Consider the following 20,694-nt stretch of genomic DNA (forward strand, 5'->3'; position numbering starts at 1 on the left):
CTGGAGAAGTCAAAGCACCTTGAGTGTGCTATCGCTACCCCAGAGTGTAATGTGGATTTTAGCAAAAACAGCTAAAAAAAGCTAATTCAGTCAAGTCAATCTCTGAAATGACAGCTAACTAGTTGCCTTTTCATTTGTTTTAGCTGTTTTGCTTTGACATTTATATCCATGTTAATGATGCTGCTACATGATTTCGCCTGGTCAGAAAAATTACTAGCAGTATTGTCCGACTGCAGAAGGGGTAGATTGAATTCGTATTTGTTGCTGAGGTCAGTTTGGCAAACATCAAGGTTTCTACAAGCCTTTGCTCTTGCAAACAAAATGCTACTGTAGCCAGAGCAAAGGGAAATAGTGTTTAATAAAAGCATATACTCTTAGAAAAAAAGGGGTTCTATATACACGATGTAGGATCTTAATTATTTTGTTGCTGAGAATTTTTTTCCTGCACGGCAGTAAATGCAAACTTATAGTGTATTTTAGGTTTAAAAAAGCTTCTAAAGCTTCTAGTTTACACTTTGACATTTCAGACTTGATTTGCCCTAACGAAAAATGTATTAACCCCTACAAAAATGTCCATCAATAAACCACATTTCCTGTTGCTACAGGATTATTTTCCTGCTTTAGCAAACTGGGTCAAATTATGAGCCTACATCCGTAAAACCTTTTGGTCAATTTAAATTTCAACTGCATTTCAGTATGGTGACGCAAGAGGACTGTAGTTGAACTTGCTAATAGCCTACCAAAAAGCATGTTATTTTTCAATTTATTAACATAAGCAAAGTTAATTGTTTAATTCAAATATATGAAGCCAAAGTCATATGATAAACTATTGGCTAGATACAGTGCATTTGGAAAGCATTCAGACAACTACACTTTTTCCACATTTTGATATGTTACAGCCTTATTCTAAAATTGATTAAATAAAGGTTTTCACTCATCAATCTACACACAATACCTTACATGTGAAAACAGGTTTTTAGAAATGTCAATAAAAAACAGAAATACCTTATTTACCCATTTACCTCATTTAACAATTCAGACCCTTTGCTATGAGACTCAAAATTGAGCTCAGGTGCATCCTGTTTCCATTGATCATCCTTGAGATGTTTCTACAATTGACTGGAGTCCACCTGTGGTAATTTAAACTGATTGGACATGATTTAGAAAGGCACACACCTGTCTATATAAGGTCCCACAGACAGTGCATGTCAGAGTAAAAACCAAGCCATGAGGTTGAAGGAATTGTCCGTAGAGCGCCGAGACAGGATTGTGTCGAGGCACAGATCTGGGGAAGGGTAACAAAAAATCTCTGCAGCATTGAAGGTACCTAAGAAAACAGTGGCCTCCATCATTCTTAAATGGAAGAAGTTTGGAACCACCATGATTCTTCCTAGAGCTGGCCACCCGGCTGGTTGAGAGAATGCCAAGAGCGTGCAAAGCTGTCAAGGCAAAGTGTGGCTACTTTGAAGAATCTCAAATATCAAATATATTTTGATTTGTTTAACACTTTTTTGCTTACTACATAATTCCATGTGTTATTTCATCATTTTGATGTCTTCACTATTATTCTACAATGTATAAAATAGTCAAATTTAAAGGAAAAACCCTGGAATGAGTACGTGTGTCCAAACTTTTGACTGGTACTGTATGTCTGCATAGCATTTTGTTTTCATTTTGGCAAAAAAACTCCTTTTTACTTTGTTCTTCTCAGACAGTAACCCATAGGCTACTGTACTGTTCCATAAAGAAGTCAGCCAGAGTTGGTACCAAGATTAATGTGGACCATCATTCAAACGAAGATGTATCCCTAGCCACCAGTGGTGCGGTAATGTGGGCTGGTGTGGCTGAAATACCAGGGCACACTTAAACGGTATCAATCTCCAATTGACTAGGATGAGAATATTCCAGTAAATTGGAGTTGATTACAAAGCAAAGACTGCCAATAACCTGCACAACATGAGACATCTGCATGCAGTATTAAGCCATGGAACATGTTGATTGGCCAGTCAATGGTCAAACCCTCGTCACACCTAGAACTTATTTATTCATCAAAATCCTTTGTCACACCCTGATCTGTTTAACCTGTCTTGTGCTTGTCACCACCCTCCACCAGGTGTCTCCTATTCTTCCCCATTATCCCCTGTGTATTTATACCTGTGTTTTCTGTTTGTCTGTTGCCAGTTCGTCTTGTTTTGTCAGGTTTTACTAGTGTGTTTCCCATTTCTCCAGTTCTTGTTTTCTAGTTTTCCCTGTTCCAGCCTTTCTGCCTGTCCTGACCCTGACCCTGCCTGCTGTTCTGTCCCTGATTGACTCTGCCTTGGATTATGAACCTTTGCCTCCCCTCGACCTGCCCTTTTGTTATAATACATATTTTGAGAGCTGAATTATCCACCTCCTGTGTCTGCATCTGGGTCATATCCTGAGTCGTGATACCCCGCCTTTTTGTGCCACCACCAACTACTGCGGCCAAATTCCCGCTGTGAAAATAGCTAAACTATTTCTGACACACCTCCAGACCTATAGCATTACCACCAGTGCTAAAGTTTGTCATTGCGTTAGGTTTGCTCAAATAGAGCCCGTAGAGAGATACAGAGACTGAGGGAGAGACAAAGACGAAAGAGGAGCCATGTGAGGAATAAATCATGTAAACAAGTCATGTAGTGTCTGTGTTGGGGGCAAAACCAGGTCAGTGTGAGCAGGAGGGAGCACCAGGCAGGAGAAGCAGTGTGTGCGACGTCTACAGTGTCGAAATCGAAAATGGCACCCTATTCCCTATATAGTGCACCACTTTTGACCAGTCTTATGGGCCCTGGTCAAAAGTAGTGCACTGCAAAAGTAGTACGCTGCCATTTAGGATGCAGATATTGGTTAACAGCTGCTGGCTAATGACTGTCTAATCCTTTGGGCCCCTTCCTCTCCCATGGAGCAGCATGGGCTCACTGGAGCTGGGGTTCACACACACACACACACACACACACACACACACACACACACACACACACACACACACACACACACACACACACTCTCTCTCTCGCTCTCTCTCTCCTGGAGCAGCCTGGGCTCACTGAAGCATCAGAGGCATGCTGTACACTACTGCTGCCTGTATATCCTGCTGCCAGTGCCACAAACCACCCGCTCCCCACCCAACACAAGTTTCTATTTGTTCATTATTTGGATCATGTCTGCCTACCGACCTGCCACCTGGAAGACACTGAGTAAGTCCCAAAGGGCACCCTATTACCTATATAGTGCACTACATTTACCAGAGCCCATGGGCCTTTGGTCAAAAGCAGTGCACTATACAGAATAAGGTGCCATTTGGGACAAAGAAACTGACAAAGCAACAGACAAAGGAACTGGTTCCTATTCTTTGTTTACTGAGTCGACTAGCAGAGCAGGATATGTAGATTCAATGAACTGGTCAATGAGTCAAACCTTCAATCCATCCGGTCAATTTTGTTTAGAATGTTGTCAATTTAAACCTATGGCTGCACAACAAGAGTATTTGGCAAGATATTGATCATAGTAGATGTAAGGGAGTAGGCTTCAGTAATGTAACCTTCACAACAAATGTCTCTTTGCTCATCGTTAAGCAAGTACAACATACCATGTATTGTTTGTCTTATAACTTTTTGCTCATTGTTAAGCAAGTTAAGGATACCAAACCACCAACAAAGTTTCCCCTAAGTTGAACGTATGGGGAATATTACTTTCCATTGGCCAGTGCAGTAATTGTACACATTGTTTTCTGCCCTGGCAATCGATCAACTCTTGATCTATCCTCTCCCAACCTTCCAGTTTATATTTGACTGAGTCTGCCTCGTAGCGGAACAAAGTAATGAATGCAGAAAGGGTGGTCTGTGTGCGTGTGTAGCAAGGGCAAACACAGACCTGTAACAGTGCAGTATAATGAATGTGTAGAAACATTCCCTAATCCCCCATAAAGTCCCGCCATCGATCGGAGCTAGCTGTGTTTTCATGTGGATGGATAGACAGGCAGCAGCGAGGACACATCTCCAACTCTCCATTACCAACAGCACTGGGCTCCAAGAGACACTAAAGACAAGGTCTGCATCCCAAATGGCACCCTATTCCCTATGGGACCTGGTCAAAAGTAGTGCGGTATATAGGGAATTGGGCTCCAAGACAACACTAAAGACAATGTTCTGATTGGCTCTCAGTGGTAAAGGTGGATAAGCCAATACACATGCAGTAACTTCAAGTTTATGTCCGTTTTTCTCTGTGCACATAATGTATAGGCTACATTGTGTGTGTGTGCTTGCAAAGGAACTGGGCAATTATATATATATAGAGAGAGAGGTTGAGTTTATTGCTTATAGTTTCTTTAGTCTTATGGGTAAAGGCACACACACAGTAAAACATAATGACTCCTTGTCTGCGTACCAAATGGCACCCTGGGCTCTTGTCAAAAGCAGTGCACCAAATAGGGAATAGGGTGCTGTCTGGGGCTCACTCCTTAACTCTCTAAGACACAAACAACCACTTCTAGCTGTGCTACCTACTGTGTTGAATGTATTGACTGGACATTGATTCCCCTCAGAGACATTTACTCTATGTATTTACACATGTACTGCATGTCTGAGTGAGTGTGTGAATACGGTCTCAACCTTGTTCCCTTTACAAAACTCTGAAATATGGACCGAACCAAGTCGATGAAAAAAGAGTTAATCGTTGTCTGCCTAATCATCTACTAATTGTTGGCGACTATTAATTGTTGGCCCACAGCCTCTTATACCTGCTGTTCGCCCCCCCCCATGAATCAATTGATTAAAGGGGGGCTACATTTATTCCACATCATCACTCTTGTTTAGTTATTAAAGGGATAGTTCACACAAATTACAAAATTACATAACCGTCTCCATGGACAACGTTTTCACATGCTAATGTTTCAGCATTTGTGGCACAAATTCCATTCAAGCCATTGAGACCGATATTAGAAGAAAATTTAATTGAAAATGTTTTTATTCATGTTCAAATCACCTATAAGTGACTTTGTTAAGTTTCACAGTAACTTTTAGATCACTTTGGATGATTTGGAAATGATGCGCAAAAAATGCTAATATCATGACTTGAGTCGGATTTGTGCCACAAATGCTAAAACATTCTCATGTGGAAACAGTGCCAGGGAAACTAAACCAAAGCATGGATTGCTGTCATACCTTGTCCATAGACTGCTTACAGGGTAAGGAAACCAATGTGTAATTTTGTAATTTGGATTAACGATCCCTTTCATTTATTTAGCCACTAATTTCACTCCAGGAATAACAGCCGACTGGCTCTTTCTCTTCGATGGGCTGACTATTGAATAAATCAATCTAAAGGAGCCCGGCCGCTCTAAAGCGCAAACAAACCCAATTGATGTGTGTGTCTGTGTGTGCATGTCTGTGATAATGTGTGGGTGTGCACATAACCCACCTATCATTTCAACCAATAATTCTTTGTTAATTTATTACAATTTTATTTTTTTCTGGATGGTCTTCTACAGTAAATCAACATTAGGGCTACCGTTGATCATGATTTTTGGTAGACAGCTGCACGTATGGTATGAATTAGAACACTGCTATGAACTTATCAGTGATAAACAGGCTGCTAACATCTCAACAAAAGCGAGAAAAAGTTGGAATTTCCTTGTGGATTTTTCCACGGCTTTGAGAGAAAGCAACTACTCACTTCTAGACAAATTGATAGCATGCGGATAAAAGTCAGATGTAACAACAGAAATAACACTTAAATGTCGTCGATAACATTGATAAGTCTGCTAATCAGTATTCAGTCAGCACACTGTCAACTGTCCATGCTGCAGGCTGGTGTGTGTGTGTGTGTGTGTGTGTGTGTGTGTGTGTGTGTGTGTGTGTGTGTGTGTGTGTGTGTGTGTGTGTGTGTGTGTGTGTGTGTGTGTGTGCACGTGCAGGCTGGAAATCTGACCCCGCAGGACCTAAGCTTCAGGCGTCTATTGACACATCAGAGCATCTGACAACCCACAACCTGTCCATCAACATCACAATGGTTTAAAAAACTTATGCTCTAGTTTAACCTTGCAGCGTGTGTGTGTGTCTGCTTATTTTTAAATGAGCACGCGCCACGTCCAAGTGAAATGTTTTGTTTTCGGGGCATTAAAACTAACTTGGTTAGATGAAAATCATCTTGTGAAGCAGCTCGTCAGTGACATCATTACATGTGCAGACGTGGAGTGCTCACTAACATGTTGTTATAAAGGAGACTGTGCAGCCGTACGGGGGGGGGGGGGCAGCTGGCAGAAAAGCAGAAGCAGAGCACAGAGGTAGCTGTCAGGAGCATGGCTGTCTTTGTCGTTTTCTAAGAGAGAAGTCAATGGGGAAGCACCTTCCTTCTTCGCATGGGGGTGGTGTGTGTGTGTTTGGGGGGGGGGGGGTGCATTCAGAGGGGGTTCTTATGATTCCTTTAAAGGGGTGGAAAGAGTACTGTAGTAAAGGCTCTACTTTGTCTTAGACTTTTTAGTTCCTTTAATAGTACTTTTTGGTTTAACTGTCCCTTTGCACCCCCCTTTGCACGTCACTTAACCTGCACTGTGAATGGAAAGGAGGAAAGACTTTCTGTATTATTGATGTTTGATGAAGAATTTCTCCCGACCCATGTAAATGCGGTGCGAGCTTATGTACAAAAGCCACTTCAATGACCTAAATGTAAAAAGTTTGGTCAAGTGTTTCCAAACAAATATGATTGTTGAAGAGTCTGAGGATGCACGGTGTTACAATTGTGATGAGAATCACGTTCCAGAGTTCCCTGACTGTCCTGTTAGAGTGAAAGAGGTCAAAGTAGGAAGGATCAGGGCTGTTGAGAAGGTCTCCTATGCAGAGGCAGTGAAAATTGTTGAAGCAGCGAGTAGAGATGATTAAACTATGGCAGTGGATGGAGCCCAACAGTCTGTGGATGTCAGTCAGTTGAGAGATACTTTCCAAAGGCATTGTATGTTAAACAATTGGACTCCTAGCTAGCTAACTAGCTAGCTAGCACTGCATAAAGAACGTTCATGCAGTACTTTATGCAGACCTTCTCAAAGACAATAAGCAACTAGATAACCATGTGCTTTGCTCTAACCTAACGTTTCAACCTTAACGGACAGTAATGGACAGTATGGTGACTTCTGTTTGCAAGTCCATAACTATGTACGTTATTATTATACTTTGTGATCCAGACTCTTACGCTGGATCATATTTTTCCTTCAACCAGCGAGAGCTTTGCAAAGCTGGGAGAATTCTGATCCATTGGCAAAGAGGGTGAGTAGACATTGTCTTGTCACCAAATAAAAGCAGTGCCAGTTCATGTCCTGGGCCCATATTCATAAAGCATCTTCGATTAGGAGTGCTGATCAAAGATCAAGTCCAACCTGTTTGTAATCCTAAATATGGGCCCTGGTATTGATGAATGACCAGGGCCCATTGTATCACTTCCTGGTATGGCAACTGCTCGGCCTCCGACCTGCAAGCTGTTTCATAGGGTAGTGAATACAGCCCAGTACATCACTGGGACCAAGCTTCCTGCCATCCAGGACCTCTATACCAGGTCAATGAAATGTATTTATAAAGCCCTTCTTGCATCAGCTGATGTCACGTGCTGTACAGAAACCCAGCCTAAAACCCCAAACAGCAAGCAATGCAGGTGTAGAAGCACGGTGGCTAGGAAAAACTCCCAAGAAAGAATCCCTAGAGAGGAACCAGGTTATGAGGGGTGGCCAGTCCTCTTCTGGCTTATAACAGAACATGGCCAAGATGTTCAAATATTCATAGATGACCAGAAGGGTAAGATAATAATAATCACAGTGGTTGTAGAGGGTGCAACAGGTCAGCACCTCAGGAGTAAATGTCAGTTGACTTTTCATAGCCGATCATTCAGAGTATCCGAGGACAATTCTTACACGCTACGCACTTCAGCATTCAGCGGTCCCGTTCTGTGAGCTTGTGTGGCCTACCACTTCGCGGCTTACCCATTGTTGCTTCTAGAAGTTTCCACTTCACAATAACAGCAGTTGCAGGGCAGACATTTTATGAACTGACTTGTTGGAAAGGTGGCATCCTATGATGGTTCTACATTGAAAGTCACTGAGCTCTTCAGTAAGGCCATTCTACTGCCAATGTTTGTCTATGGCGATTGCATGGCTGTGTGATCGATTCTATACACATGTAAGCAACGGGTGTGGCTGAAATAGCCGAATCTACTATTTTGAAGGGGTGTCCACATACTTTTGTATATATAGTGTATCACATGTTGTCATGTGTGGTCCACCAGAGGATGTTAAGGCTATTCTAAAACAGGTTGGCAGGGTTGAAACAGGCAATTATTTATGTCGTCAATCAGGGTTGATAAAGTATATGAAGGACTTGCTTGAGACAGCCACAAAGAGCTGCTTTCGTAAAGTCCTATACGGTCACTTTGAAGAGCACTCCACAAGCGTTGAGCCAGGATATCTGTGCTACACCAATTGCTATACATCATGTTCACATGCATCTGTTTGTAGCTCAGTTGGTAGAGCATGGTGTTTGCAACGCCAGGGTTGTGGGTTCGATTCCCACGGGGGGCCAGCACAGACATAAAAAAAAAAAAAAATGAAATGTATGCATTCACTAGTGTAAGTCGCTCTGGATAAGAGCGTCTGCTAAATGTAAAAATATTTTAAAAGTATATAATAAAATATTTAAACATGAGTTATTACAATGAAGTGTAGCGAGGTAAGACTTCTGGACAAAACTTTGATCAGGGACATCTTAGAGGATTTTTTTATTATTTTATTTCACCTTTATTTAACCAGGTAGGCTAGTTGAGAACAAGTTCTCATTTACAACTGCGACCTGGCCAAGATAAAGCAAAGCAATTCGTCACAATACAACAACACAGAGTTACACATGGAATAAACTTACAGTCAATAATACAGTACAAAAAGTCTACATACAGTGTGTGCGAATGAGGTAAGAAAAGGGAGGTAAGGCAATAAATAGGCCATGGTGGCGAAGTAATTACAATATACCAATTAAACACTGGAGTGATAGATGTGCAGAAGATGATGTGCAAGTAGAGATACTGGGGTGCAAAGGAGCAAGATAAATAAATAAATACAGTATGAGGATGAGGTAGTTGGATGGGCTATCTACAGATGGGCTATGTACAGAACACAGTGAGCTGCTCTGACAGCTGGTGCTTAAAGCTAGTGAGGGAAATATGAGTCTCCAGCTTCAGTGATTTTTGCAGTTCGTTCCAGTCATTGGCAGCAGAGAACTGGAAGGAAAGGCGGCCAAAGTCGGAATTGTCTTTGGGAGTTACCAGTGAGATATACCTGCTGGAGCGCGTGCTACGGGTGGGTACTGCTATGGTGACCAGTGAGCTGAGATAAGGCGGGGCTTTACCTAGCAAAGACTTGTAGATGACCTGGAGCCAGTGGGTTTGGTGAGGTGTATGAAGCGAGGCCCAGCCATCGAGAGCATAGAGGTCGCAGTGGTGGGTAGTATATGGGGCTTTGGTGACAATACGGATGGCACTGTGTTAGACTGCATCCAATTTGTTGAGTAAAGTGTTGGAGGCTATTTTGCAGATGACATCGCCGAAGTCGAGGATAGGTAGGACGGTCAGTTTTATGAGGGTATGTTTGGCAGCATGAGTGAAGGATGCTTTGTTGCGAAATAGGAAACCGATTCTAAATTTAATTTTGGATTGGAGATGCTTAATGTGAGTCTGGAAGGAGAGTTTACAGTCTAGCCAGACACCTAGGTATTTGTAGTTGTCCACATATTCTAAGTCAGAACTGTCCGATCGGTTGAAGAGCATGCATTTAGTTTTACTAGCATTTAAGAGCAGTTGGAGACCACGGAAGGAAAGTTGTATGGTGTTGAAGCTCATCTGGAGGTTAGTTAACCTGTTAGGGCTAGGGGGCAGTATTTGCACGGCTGGATAAAAAAATGTACCCGATTTAATCTGGTTACTAATCCTAGCCAGTAACTAGAATATGCATATACTTATTATATATGGATAGAAAACACCCTAAAGTTTCTAAAACTGTTTGAATGGTGTCTGTGAGTATAACAGAACTCATTTGGCAGGCAAAACCCTGAGACAGATTCTGACAGGAAGTGGATACCTGATGTGTTGTATTACCTTTAAACCTATGCCATTGAAAAACACAGGGGCTGAGGAATATTTTGGCACTTCCTATTGCTTCCACTAGATGTCACCAGCCTTTACAAAGTGTTTTGAGTCTTCTGGAGGGAGATCTGACCGAACAAGAGCCATGGAACGATGATGGCCCATTAGACACCTGGCGCGCGAGTTCATGTTGGGTACCCTCGTTCCAATACGTTATAAAAGAGAATGCATTCGTCCACCTTGAATATTATTCATGTTCTGGTTAAAAAAGGCCCTAATGATTTATGCTATACAACGTTTGACATGTTTGAACGAACGTAAATATATTTTTTCCCCTCGTTCATGAAGTGAAGTCCGGCGGGCTTAGATCATGTGCTAACAAGACGGAGATTTTTGGACATAAATGATGAGCTTTTTTGAACAAAACTACATTCGTTATGGACCTGTGATACCTGGAAGTGACATCTGATGAAGAGAATCAAAGGTAATGGATTATTTACATAGTATTTTCGATTTTAGATCTCCCCAACATGGCGGCTAGTCTGTATCGCAACGCGTATTTTTCTGGGCGCAGTGCTCAGATTATTGCAAAGTGTGATTTCCCAGTAAGGTTATTTTTAAATCTGGCAAGTTGATTGCGTTCAAGAGATGTAAATCTATAATTCTTTAAATGACAATATAATATTTTACCAATGTTTTCTAATTTTAATTATTTAATTTGTGGTGCTGACTTGAATGCCGGTTATTGGAGGGAAACGATTTCCTGAACATCAACGCCACAGTAAAACGCTGTTTTTGGATATAAATATGAACTTGATAGAACTAAAAATGCATGCATTGTCTAACATAATGTCCTAGGAGTGTCATCTGTTGGAGATTGTAAAAGGTTAGTGCATAATTTTAGCTGATTTTATGGTTTTGGTGACGCCTGTCTTTGAATTGGCACAACATTACACACAACTCTTGTAAATGTACTGTCCTAACATACTCTAAATGTATGCTTTCGCCGTAAAACCTTTTTGAAATCGGAAAACGTGGTTAGATTAAGGAGATGTTTATCTTTCAAAGGGTGTAAAATAGTTGTATGTTTGAAAAATTTGAATTTTGACATTTATTTGGATTCAAATTTGCCGCTCTTGAAATGCACCTGCTGTTGACGGAGTGCACCACGGGTGGGACGCTTGCGTCCCACCTAGCCCATAGAGGTTAACACAGTGTCCAAAGAAGGGCCAGAGGTACACAGAATGGTGTCGTCTGCGTAGAGGTGGATCAGAGAATCACCAGCAACAAGAGCGACATGATTGATGTATACAGAGAAGAGAGTCGGCCCAAGAATTGAACCCTGTGGCACCCCCATAGAGACTGCCAGAGGTCTGGACAACAGGCCCTCCGATTTGACACACTGAACTCTATCAGAGAAGTAGTTGGTAAACCAGGTTAGGCAGTCATTTGAGAAACCAAGGCTGTTGAGATTGTGGTGATTGACAGAGTCGAAAGCCTTGGCCAGGTCAATGAATACGGCTGCACAGTAATGTCTCTTATTGATGGCAGTTAAGATATCGTGTAGGACCTTGAGCGTGGTTGAGGTGCACCCATGACCAGCTCTGAAACCAGATTGCATAGCGGAGAAGGTACGGTGGGATTCGAAATGGTCGGTAATCTGTTTGTTATCTTGGCTTTCAAAGACCTTAGAAAGGCAGGGTAGGATAGATATAGGTCAGGAGTCATTTGGTCAAGGACACAGCACATCACTACACTAGCAAGGCAGCCTGTACTTGATTTAGCACTGAACTAATTGTGGCAGTTGTAGAACACAGCGCACACATATTTGATTTGGCCTATGTTGTCAACAACCTTCCAGTATTCAGATTACAGCAGGCAAGAGAAATTCTGTGTATCATCAGTGAAGTTCTACTTCATACCAGAATAGCTTCACTGAGCTAGATGTTGATTACATGGGTTACTTTGATGAGGAAGATGAGGACTTTTAGATGGAAACAACACAACAGCTCCGACTCAGATAAATACAAGTGACACTTACACAAATGGTCAGTAATAGGCCACTTAAAGTAAACTGTTATAACACAACTGTATATTCTATATACACTGAACAAAAATATAAACGCAACATGCAACAATTTCAAAGATTTGCCTGAGTTACTGTTTTTGTAAGGAAATCAGTCAGTTGAAATAAATTCATTAGACCCTAATCTATGGATTTACCATGCCTGGGAATACAGGTATGCATCTGTTGTTCACAGATACTTTAAAAAAAGGTAGAGGCGTGGATCAGAAAACCATTCAGTATCTGGTGTGATCACCATTTGCCTCATGCAGCGCGACACATCTCCTTTGCATAGAGTTGATCAGGCTGTTGATTGTGGCCTGTGGAATGCTGTCCCACTCCTCTTCAATTGCTGTGTGAAGTTTCTGGATATTGGCGGGAACTGGAACACGCTGTCATACACGTCGATCCAGAGCATCCCAAACGTACTCAATGGTTTCATGTCTGGTGAGTATGCAGGCCATGGAAGAACTGGGACATTTTCATCTTCCAGGAATTGTGTACATGCTGAAAAATGAGGTGATGGCGACGGATGTATGGCACGACAATGGGCCTCAGGATCTCATCATGGTATCTCTGTGCATTCAAATTGCCATTGATAAAATGCAATTGTGTTTGTTGTCTGAAGCTTATACCTCCCAATACCATAACCCCACCACCATGGGGCACTCTGGTCACAACATTGACATCAGCAAACAGCTCAAAGCCATACACGCTGTCTGCCATCTGCCTAGTACAGTTGAAACAGGGATCTTTTGGTTTAAATTTTTTTTTAGGCTTCCACAAGTCTGGCTCACCCTTGGGAGCAATTTCCAAACACCTGAAGGTACCACGTTCATCTGTACAAACAATAGTATGCAAGTATAAACATCATGGGACAACGCAGCCGTCATACCGCTCAGGAACGAGACGGGTTCTGTCTGCTAGAGATGAACGTTCTTTGGTGCGAAAAGTGCAAATCAATCCCAGAACAACAGCAAAGGACCTTGTGAAGATGCTGGAGGAAACAGGTACAAAAGTATCTATATCCACAGTAAAACAAGTCCAATATCGACATAACCTGAAGGGCCGCTCAACAAGGAAGAAGCCACTGCTCCAAAACCGCCATAAAAAAGCCAGACTACGGTTTGCAACTGCACATGGTGACAAAGATGGTACTTTTTGGAGAAATGTCCTCTGGTCTGATGAAACAAAAATACGACCCATCACTGTGTAGCGACACAGAATGTAAGCTCATGAGATCAGGATGGTTCGTGCGAGGCTAACTTCCGTCATCCTGGGTAAGCAAAGCTTGCATTGCATCGCCTCTTCTGTGCTTGAAGGAGAACTGGTCAGACACCTCTGTCTCCATTGTTTTCAAACACAACACTTGATAAAAAACCTTTCCTCTCTTTCACAACACGTCTTGAACTAAACAAAGTTATTTTTGCATCTTCCAACCACCATCGTTCCATTCGTGTGAACAGCATGATTTAATTGGCCTGTATTGGCGCACTGCATGAAATTTGGTCACTGACCAAACAACGATGAGCAGTATTTTTCTGGCTCCGGGGGGCTCGCAAACTTTCCATGTGATCATGATCTACTATTATGCTTAACCTGAATTGTACTCTGTAACAGATGGTTTTCAAAAGGTAGCGAAGAACAGTACTTCATTCAAAACATACTTAAGTAAAAGTAAAAAAATACTCAAAGTACTCGGAAAAGCAACTCAATTACAGTAACGATAGTATTTGTAATTCATTACTTCAACCCCTGATTCTTTATTTGTCTGTTTTTGTGGAACACTTACAATGGATTCATAATCCAAAATATGAGAAATACTGATATTTTGTATTTTTACAAAATAGTGATAGATAGTTCACTTCTAAGTGAGGTTGACTTTCCGTGCACATGCACACTGAACCAGTCCCCAGAGCGACCAACATAGGGCATTCTTCAGTCTGAGCTTTGAGTGGCAGTACATTAGCCTCTGGAGATGAAGGAATATCAGTCTCCATCCAGTGTTTGTCTACATAGTCATGCGTCCATACCATCTAAAGAACACTCAAACTACAACAGCAAAGAAGAGTTAAAGTTGCACTATGCAGAAATCACTCCGCCATTTCCTGGTTGCTAAAATTCTAGTAGTTTGCCTAATTTCGGTTTATGTGACGAAATAAGTATAGTGTAGATAACCATTGTACCATCTAAACCGCTGTGAAATATATTTTCCATAACCAAAAATAAGTATTGTTGTTTCAGCTGTTTGAAGCTGGTGTACAAAACTGAATGTGAAAGACTTAAGAATGGGAAGCATAGAAATAGCATAGATAGAGCAGATCTACCACTTCTTATAGTTGCTTTCAACTAGAATGGTAGATCTATAACTCACATTTATATGAATTTGTTCGGGTCACCCAAAAAGTTACCTTAAAACCTGTTGGGGCTAGGGGGCAGTATTTTCACGGCCGGATGAAAAACGTACCCAATTTAAACAGGTTACTACTCTGTCCCAGAAAGTAGAATATGCATATTATTAGTAGATTTGGATAGAAAACACTCCGAAGTTTCTAAAACTGTTTGAATGGTGTCTGTGAGTATAACAGAACTCATATGGCAGGCAAAAACCTGAGAGAAATCCAAGCAGGAAGTGGGAAGTCTGGTGCTTGTAGTCCTTTCAAGTGATTGCCTTGACTGTATACAGTGAGTTAGGGTTCATTTTGCACTTCCTAAAGCTTCCACTAGATGTCAGCATGCTTTAGAACGGTGTTTTAAGATTCTATGGTGAATTTGAAGGGAATACCAGCTGTGGTAAACTGGTGTCCCATTATAAGGCATGGGCTCAAGTTATGCGCAATGACTTGGGAGCAAGATGAGTTCATATTCATTTTAGTCGACGCTCTTATCCAGAGCGACTTACAGTAGTGAATGCATACATTTCATACATTTTTTTTCTGTGCTGGCCCCCCCGTGGGAATCGAACCCACAACCCTGGTGTTGCAAACACCATGCTCTACCAACTGAGCTAAAGAGAACGGATAGGTCCGGTTTGAATTTTATTCAGGATATGATAAAAGCAACCTAAAGATTGATTCAATACATCGTTTGACATGTTTCTACAAACTGTAGTATAACTTTTTTGACTTTTCGTCTGGACTAAGTAAGCACGCGCGTAGTGGATTTGGATAGTGAACCTAACGCGCGAACAAAATGGATTATTTGGAAATAAATATGAACTTTATCGAACATTTATTGTGGAGCTGGGATTCCTGGGAGTGCCTTCTGATGAAGATAATCAAAGGTAAATTAATATTTATAATGTATTTCTTAGTTTTATTGACTCCCAAGATGGCGGGTTTCTGTTTGCAAGTTGTTAGTGTCATCTGGGCTGTGCTCAGATTATTGCAAATTGTGCTTTCGCCGTGAACCTTTTTTGAAATCGGACAACGCCATTACATTTAGGAGAAGTGTATCTATAATTCTGTGCAAAACACTTCTATATTGATCAATGTTTATGATGAGAATTTACGTACTATGTGTGCTCATTGTGCTGATTCACCGGAGGTTTGGAGGGAAAACATTTCTCAACATTACGCGCCAATGTAAAATGCTGTTTTTGGATATAAATATGAACATTATCAAGCAAAACATACATGTATTGTCTAACATAATGTCCTAGGAGTGTCATCTGATGAAGATCGTCAAAGGTTAGTGCATCATTTAGCTGTGTTTTGGGTTTTTGTGATGCATCTAGTTGCTAGGAAAATTGCTGTGTGGTTTTTCTTGTGTTGGAACTGTCCTAACATAATCTAATTGTATGCTTTCGCTGTAAAGCCTTTTTGAAATCGGACAATGTGGTTAGATTAACGAGAAGTTTATCTTTAAAATGGTGTAAAATAGTTGATTGTTTGAGAAAATGGAATTATGAGATTTTAGCTGTTTTAAATTTGGCACTCTGATTTTCCACTGGCTGTTGTCAAACTCAATCCCGTTAACGGGATGAGAATGGGAAGGGGTCCCATAGAGGTTAAAGTTAGTGGCAATATTAACATTTTGTTGTTGTTTATCTCACATTTATACACAGTGCTCACCACAGACCAGTGTTTGTTTGTTCTTGACTCTCTGGGGCCATACTTGTGAACTTTTGCTTATAATTATCTGCATAGTTGGCAGTCCTCACTCAGCATCATGGCTAATTTGGTCAGTTTGGCCTATGAGAAAGGTAGCCATGTTAGTCCAATGGTTTAAACCATGGTCTAAGGAAAAGTTCACGTTTTCAACTGGACTCCAGGGATGTATTCCGTTGCAAACATTCGGTCTGTTGCTAAATGTTTTGCATCGGAAACTGTTTACCATCTAGGAACCAAACGGAAGCAAACAGAGCAAAAGGAATGAAACTGGGAGGGGCCTAACTGAATTTGTCCAATAGAAACTTGTGTTTTCGTTGCAAAACATTTTTTGTTTGGAGTAAACGGTTTTGCGTTTCCGACAACGTTTTGTAATGAAATCCGACTAATGAATATACCCCAGCTTTGGTCATGGTGGAATTCAGTGTACAACATCTAAAGTCCACACCTCTGTATCTGTGTCCGAAATGGCACCCTAATCCCTATATAGTGCACTAGTTTTGACGGAAACCCTATGGGCCCTGGTCAAAGGTAGTGGGCGATTCTGTGTAATGCACAAAGTTAGTCATTTCAAAATTAAACCATGTTCATCCTAAAGGTCTATATGTTGGAGTTAAGGCTTTATTTGAACAGTTTAAAGGGGAACTGCAACCGCTGATTTGGCCTTGTTTTTTGGCTTGCTCCTCAAGAAATGCTGGCGGCCATGACAGAAGCCAAACATGAGTTGGCTTGAGGGTGTGGTTTGATTTGGATGTGTCCTTGCCACACATCTGTCAGAACCTTGCCCGCAGCTGGTGCAAAACACACAGGGCTTCTCCCTCCCCATATTGACTGATGCCATTCAATTCAATAATTAATAAAGACAATACAAGTAAAAGTTGTCTATTAAAATGTTAATGACAAATGCCAGGTCTTGCTCCATTTAGAGACATCAATATCAAGCCCGTCTGTGAGTCTGGACTTCATCACATCTTTCTTGCAAGTCTCCATGTGCTGGGTCCATACATGTTTCTGTGAACATAGTCACTGTTTTATTGTTACGTTCTTCTGAAGAAGGAGACCAAGGTGCAGTGTGGTAGGCGACCATTTTTCCTTTATTAAAAATGAACACCGTCAAAACAAAGAAAATACAAAAACGAACGGAAAGTTCTGCAGGCTTCAAAGCAGCTATACAAAAACAAGATCCTACAAAAACCCAGTGGGAAAAGGCTGCCTAAATATGATCCCCAATCAGAGACAACGAAAGACAGCTGCCTCTGATTGGGAACCATATCAGGCCAACATAGAAATACAAAACATAGATATACATAATCTAGAATGCCCACCCAATCACACCCTGACCAACCCAAATAGAGAAATAAAAAGGCTCTCTTACAGTCCGGGCATAACATCGATTACCAATGGCAGTTAGGATAGGTGATATCTGACACACTAACAGGTACAATGTTGAAGTTTGAACAGGTCAGATAAAACCTACCCAATTATGTTCTCCCCATCAAATGACTGAGGCTGGCGTGTAGAAAAAGCATCTACAGTCCTCTGCATCTGTAGAAATAGGCAGTTGAGACAGAGTTCATCAGTGACGCCTGGGAAAAAAAGGAAGGCAAATACTGGACATTTTTGCTGTACCTTATTATTAGTAATCACCTTTAGTTCCACATTGTGGATTTGTTGAGTGCCAGGGGCCTCATTTATAACTGCTGCATACATTTTACTCGAAATATCTGCATGTGCTTTTTCTGAAAAGACTGCGCACACACAAAAATATTGAGATTTATAAAGTTGACGCACGCCATACATGCAAATATTTCCATTACCGTAATTTCCGGACTATTGAGCGCACCTGAATATAAGCCACACCCACTGAATTTTAAAAAATATATTATTTTGAACATAAATAAGCCGCACATGTCTATTAGCCGCAGGTGTCTACCGGTACATTGAAACAAATGAACTTTACACAGGCTTTAACGAAACACGGCTTGTAACAAAAATAAATAGGCTTTAACGAAACACAGCTTGTAACAAAAGGTTCAAAGCGTGGGAAAGAAGTTGCGACTTATAGTCCGGAAATTACGGTAAATCAAACCTGTCATAAAACTGTGAGCATGAACAATGCCCATCATTCACCTTTTATGGTGACAATAACGGTTTTATTTGCTGTGTAGCCTCCTTTGGAAGTATTAGATTTAGGCCAAGATAGTATATCTAAAGGAAATAGCAATGACGAACTTGATCAAATGTCTTTGTAGGTGTTGACAGAATGTTTTCTTTTGTAGTTACATTTGACCGTTTCTGAAGCACAAAAACAATTTCAAATTGTTGTGGAACTGTTAGCAGATCATTCAAATTCAATAATGTTTTGCATTTACTTTCTCCAGAACCTAAATATGCTGCACTGCCCAATAATTCTGAAACTTTGTCTACTCTGAAAAACTACAGTAGGCCTACTTACAGTGGCAGCCTACACACTTCAATGCAAAAGATCAATACGACATATTTTGCATCAGCTTGAATGTCGGCCCACCACCTCAAGCTCAACCTCAGTAAGACGGAGCTGCTAGTCCTCCCTGGGAACGCTATCTGCCCGAATGCATAGTGCCAACTGTAAAGTTTGAGGGATGAGGAATAATGGTTTGGGGCTGTTTTTCATGTTTCGGGCTTGGCCCTTAGTTTCAGTGAAGGGAAATCTTAATGCTACAGCATACAATTACATTGTAGACAACTCTTTGCTTTGTGACAACAGTTTGGGGAAGGCCCTTTCCTGTTTCAGCATGACATTGCCCCATGTACAAAGCGAGGTCCATACAGAAATATTTTGTCAAGATCGGTGTGGAAGAACTTGACTGGCCTACACATAGCGCTGATCTCAACCCCATCGAACATCTTTGGGATGAATTGGAACACCGACTGCGAGCCAGTCCCCACAGAAATGTTCCAACATCTAGTGGAAAGCCTTCCCAGAAGAGTGGAAGATGTTAAAGCAGCAAAGGGGGGACCAACTCTAAATGATGCCAATGATTTTGGAATGATATATTTGACGATCACGTGTCCACATACGCTTGTGTTAGCTCACTCTTTACTCAGTTAGCCTACATTTTCCGATGTGGGTGTGAATTATGTTATGCTGTTGCTGCTTCTTTGCATGTGTTGAGGATTAGCGTAGCGGAGGTGTTGTTGCCTGCCTTCACCACAGGGGGTCTGCCAGGAAGTCCAGGACCCAGTTGCACAGGGCGTAGTGATGAGCTTGGAGGGCACTATGGTGTTGAAAGCTGAGCTGTAGTCGATGAACAGCGTTCTTACGTAGGTATTCCTGTTATCCAGATGGTATAGGGCAGTGTGCTGTGCGATGACGATTGCCTCATCCGTGGATCTGTTGGGGCGGTATGCAAATTGTAGTGGGTCTAGGGTGTCGGGTAAGGTGGAGGTGATATGATCCTCTGAAAGCACTTCATGCGTGCTACGGGCGATTGTCATTTAGTTCAGTTACCTTTGCTTTGTTGGGTACAGGAAAAATGGTGGACATCTTGAAGCAAGTGGATAGGGAGAGATTGGATATGTCCGTAAACACTCCAGCCAGCTGGTCTGCACGTGCTCTGAAGATGCGGCTTGGGATATCGTCTGGACCGGCAGCCTTGCCAGGGTTAAGACGCTTAAATGTCTTACTCGGTCAGGTTCTTATTGTCACGTCCTGACCAGTGAAAAGGGTCATTTGCTATAGTAGAATGGTCAGGGCGTGGCAGGGGGTTGTTTTGTGTGTTTTGGGGTTTGTTTGTTTCCAGGGGAATGTGCTCTAGTTTTCATTTTCTATGTTTCGTTTTCCAGGTTTGGCCGAGTATGGTTTCCAATCAGAGGCAGGTGTCTTTCATTGTCTCTGATTGGAAGCCATACTTAGGCAGCCTGTTTTCCTTTGGGTTTTGTGGGTGGTTGTTTTTCGTATAGTTGTTGTACCTTACGGAACTGTTGTTTGTCGTTTGTTTACTTTGTTTAAGTGTTCTCTCATAATCAAAGAAGATGAGCACTCAACACGCTGCGCCTTGGTCTGTTCACTACGACGAATGTGACACTTATACCATGCTGATGTGGTACAAACCAATATATCAATTAGCTAAGAAATGTCATGTTACAGACTTCCTCTTCTCACATGTTAATCTTTATCATTTACCCAACATCGACAAATAATTTTGAACTTTCTGATTATCAATAATGCTTTGAAAATTACATGATCACAATTCACTCATGAACTGGACTAGCCCACTGTCAACAGTGACGGGAACCCATTCATAAAAATGTGTTGAAAGCCTGTCACTTCCTTTACAACTCCCAGGAAGAGAGACAGAAGCGAATGGAATGTGCACATCAAGATAAGTACACAGCTCAGCTTCG

General features: G+C 41.5%; 1 long non-coding RNA gene across 2 annotated transcripts in view; it reads left to right on the forward strand.

Moving 5' to 3' along the window:
• Positions 1-20,694, forward strand: part of LOC106607904 (uncharacterized) — a 158,673-nt gene that overhangs the window by 18,552 nt on the left and 119,427 nt on the right. The gene's annotated exons all lie outside the window — the stretch shown is intronic.

The sequence above is a fragment of the Salmo salar genome, chromosome ssa06 (assembly GCF_905237065.1).
Source record: "Salmo salar chromosome ssa06, Ssal_v3.1, whole genome shotgun sequence".
Taxonomy (NCBI): Eukaryota; Metazoa; Chordata; class Actinopteri; order Salmoniformes; family Salmonidae; genus Salmo; species Salmo salar.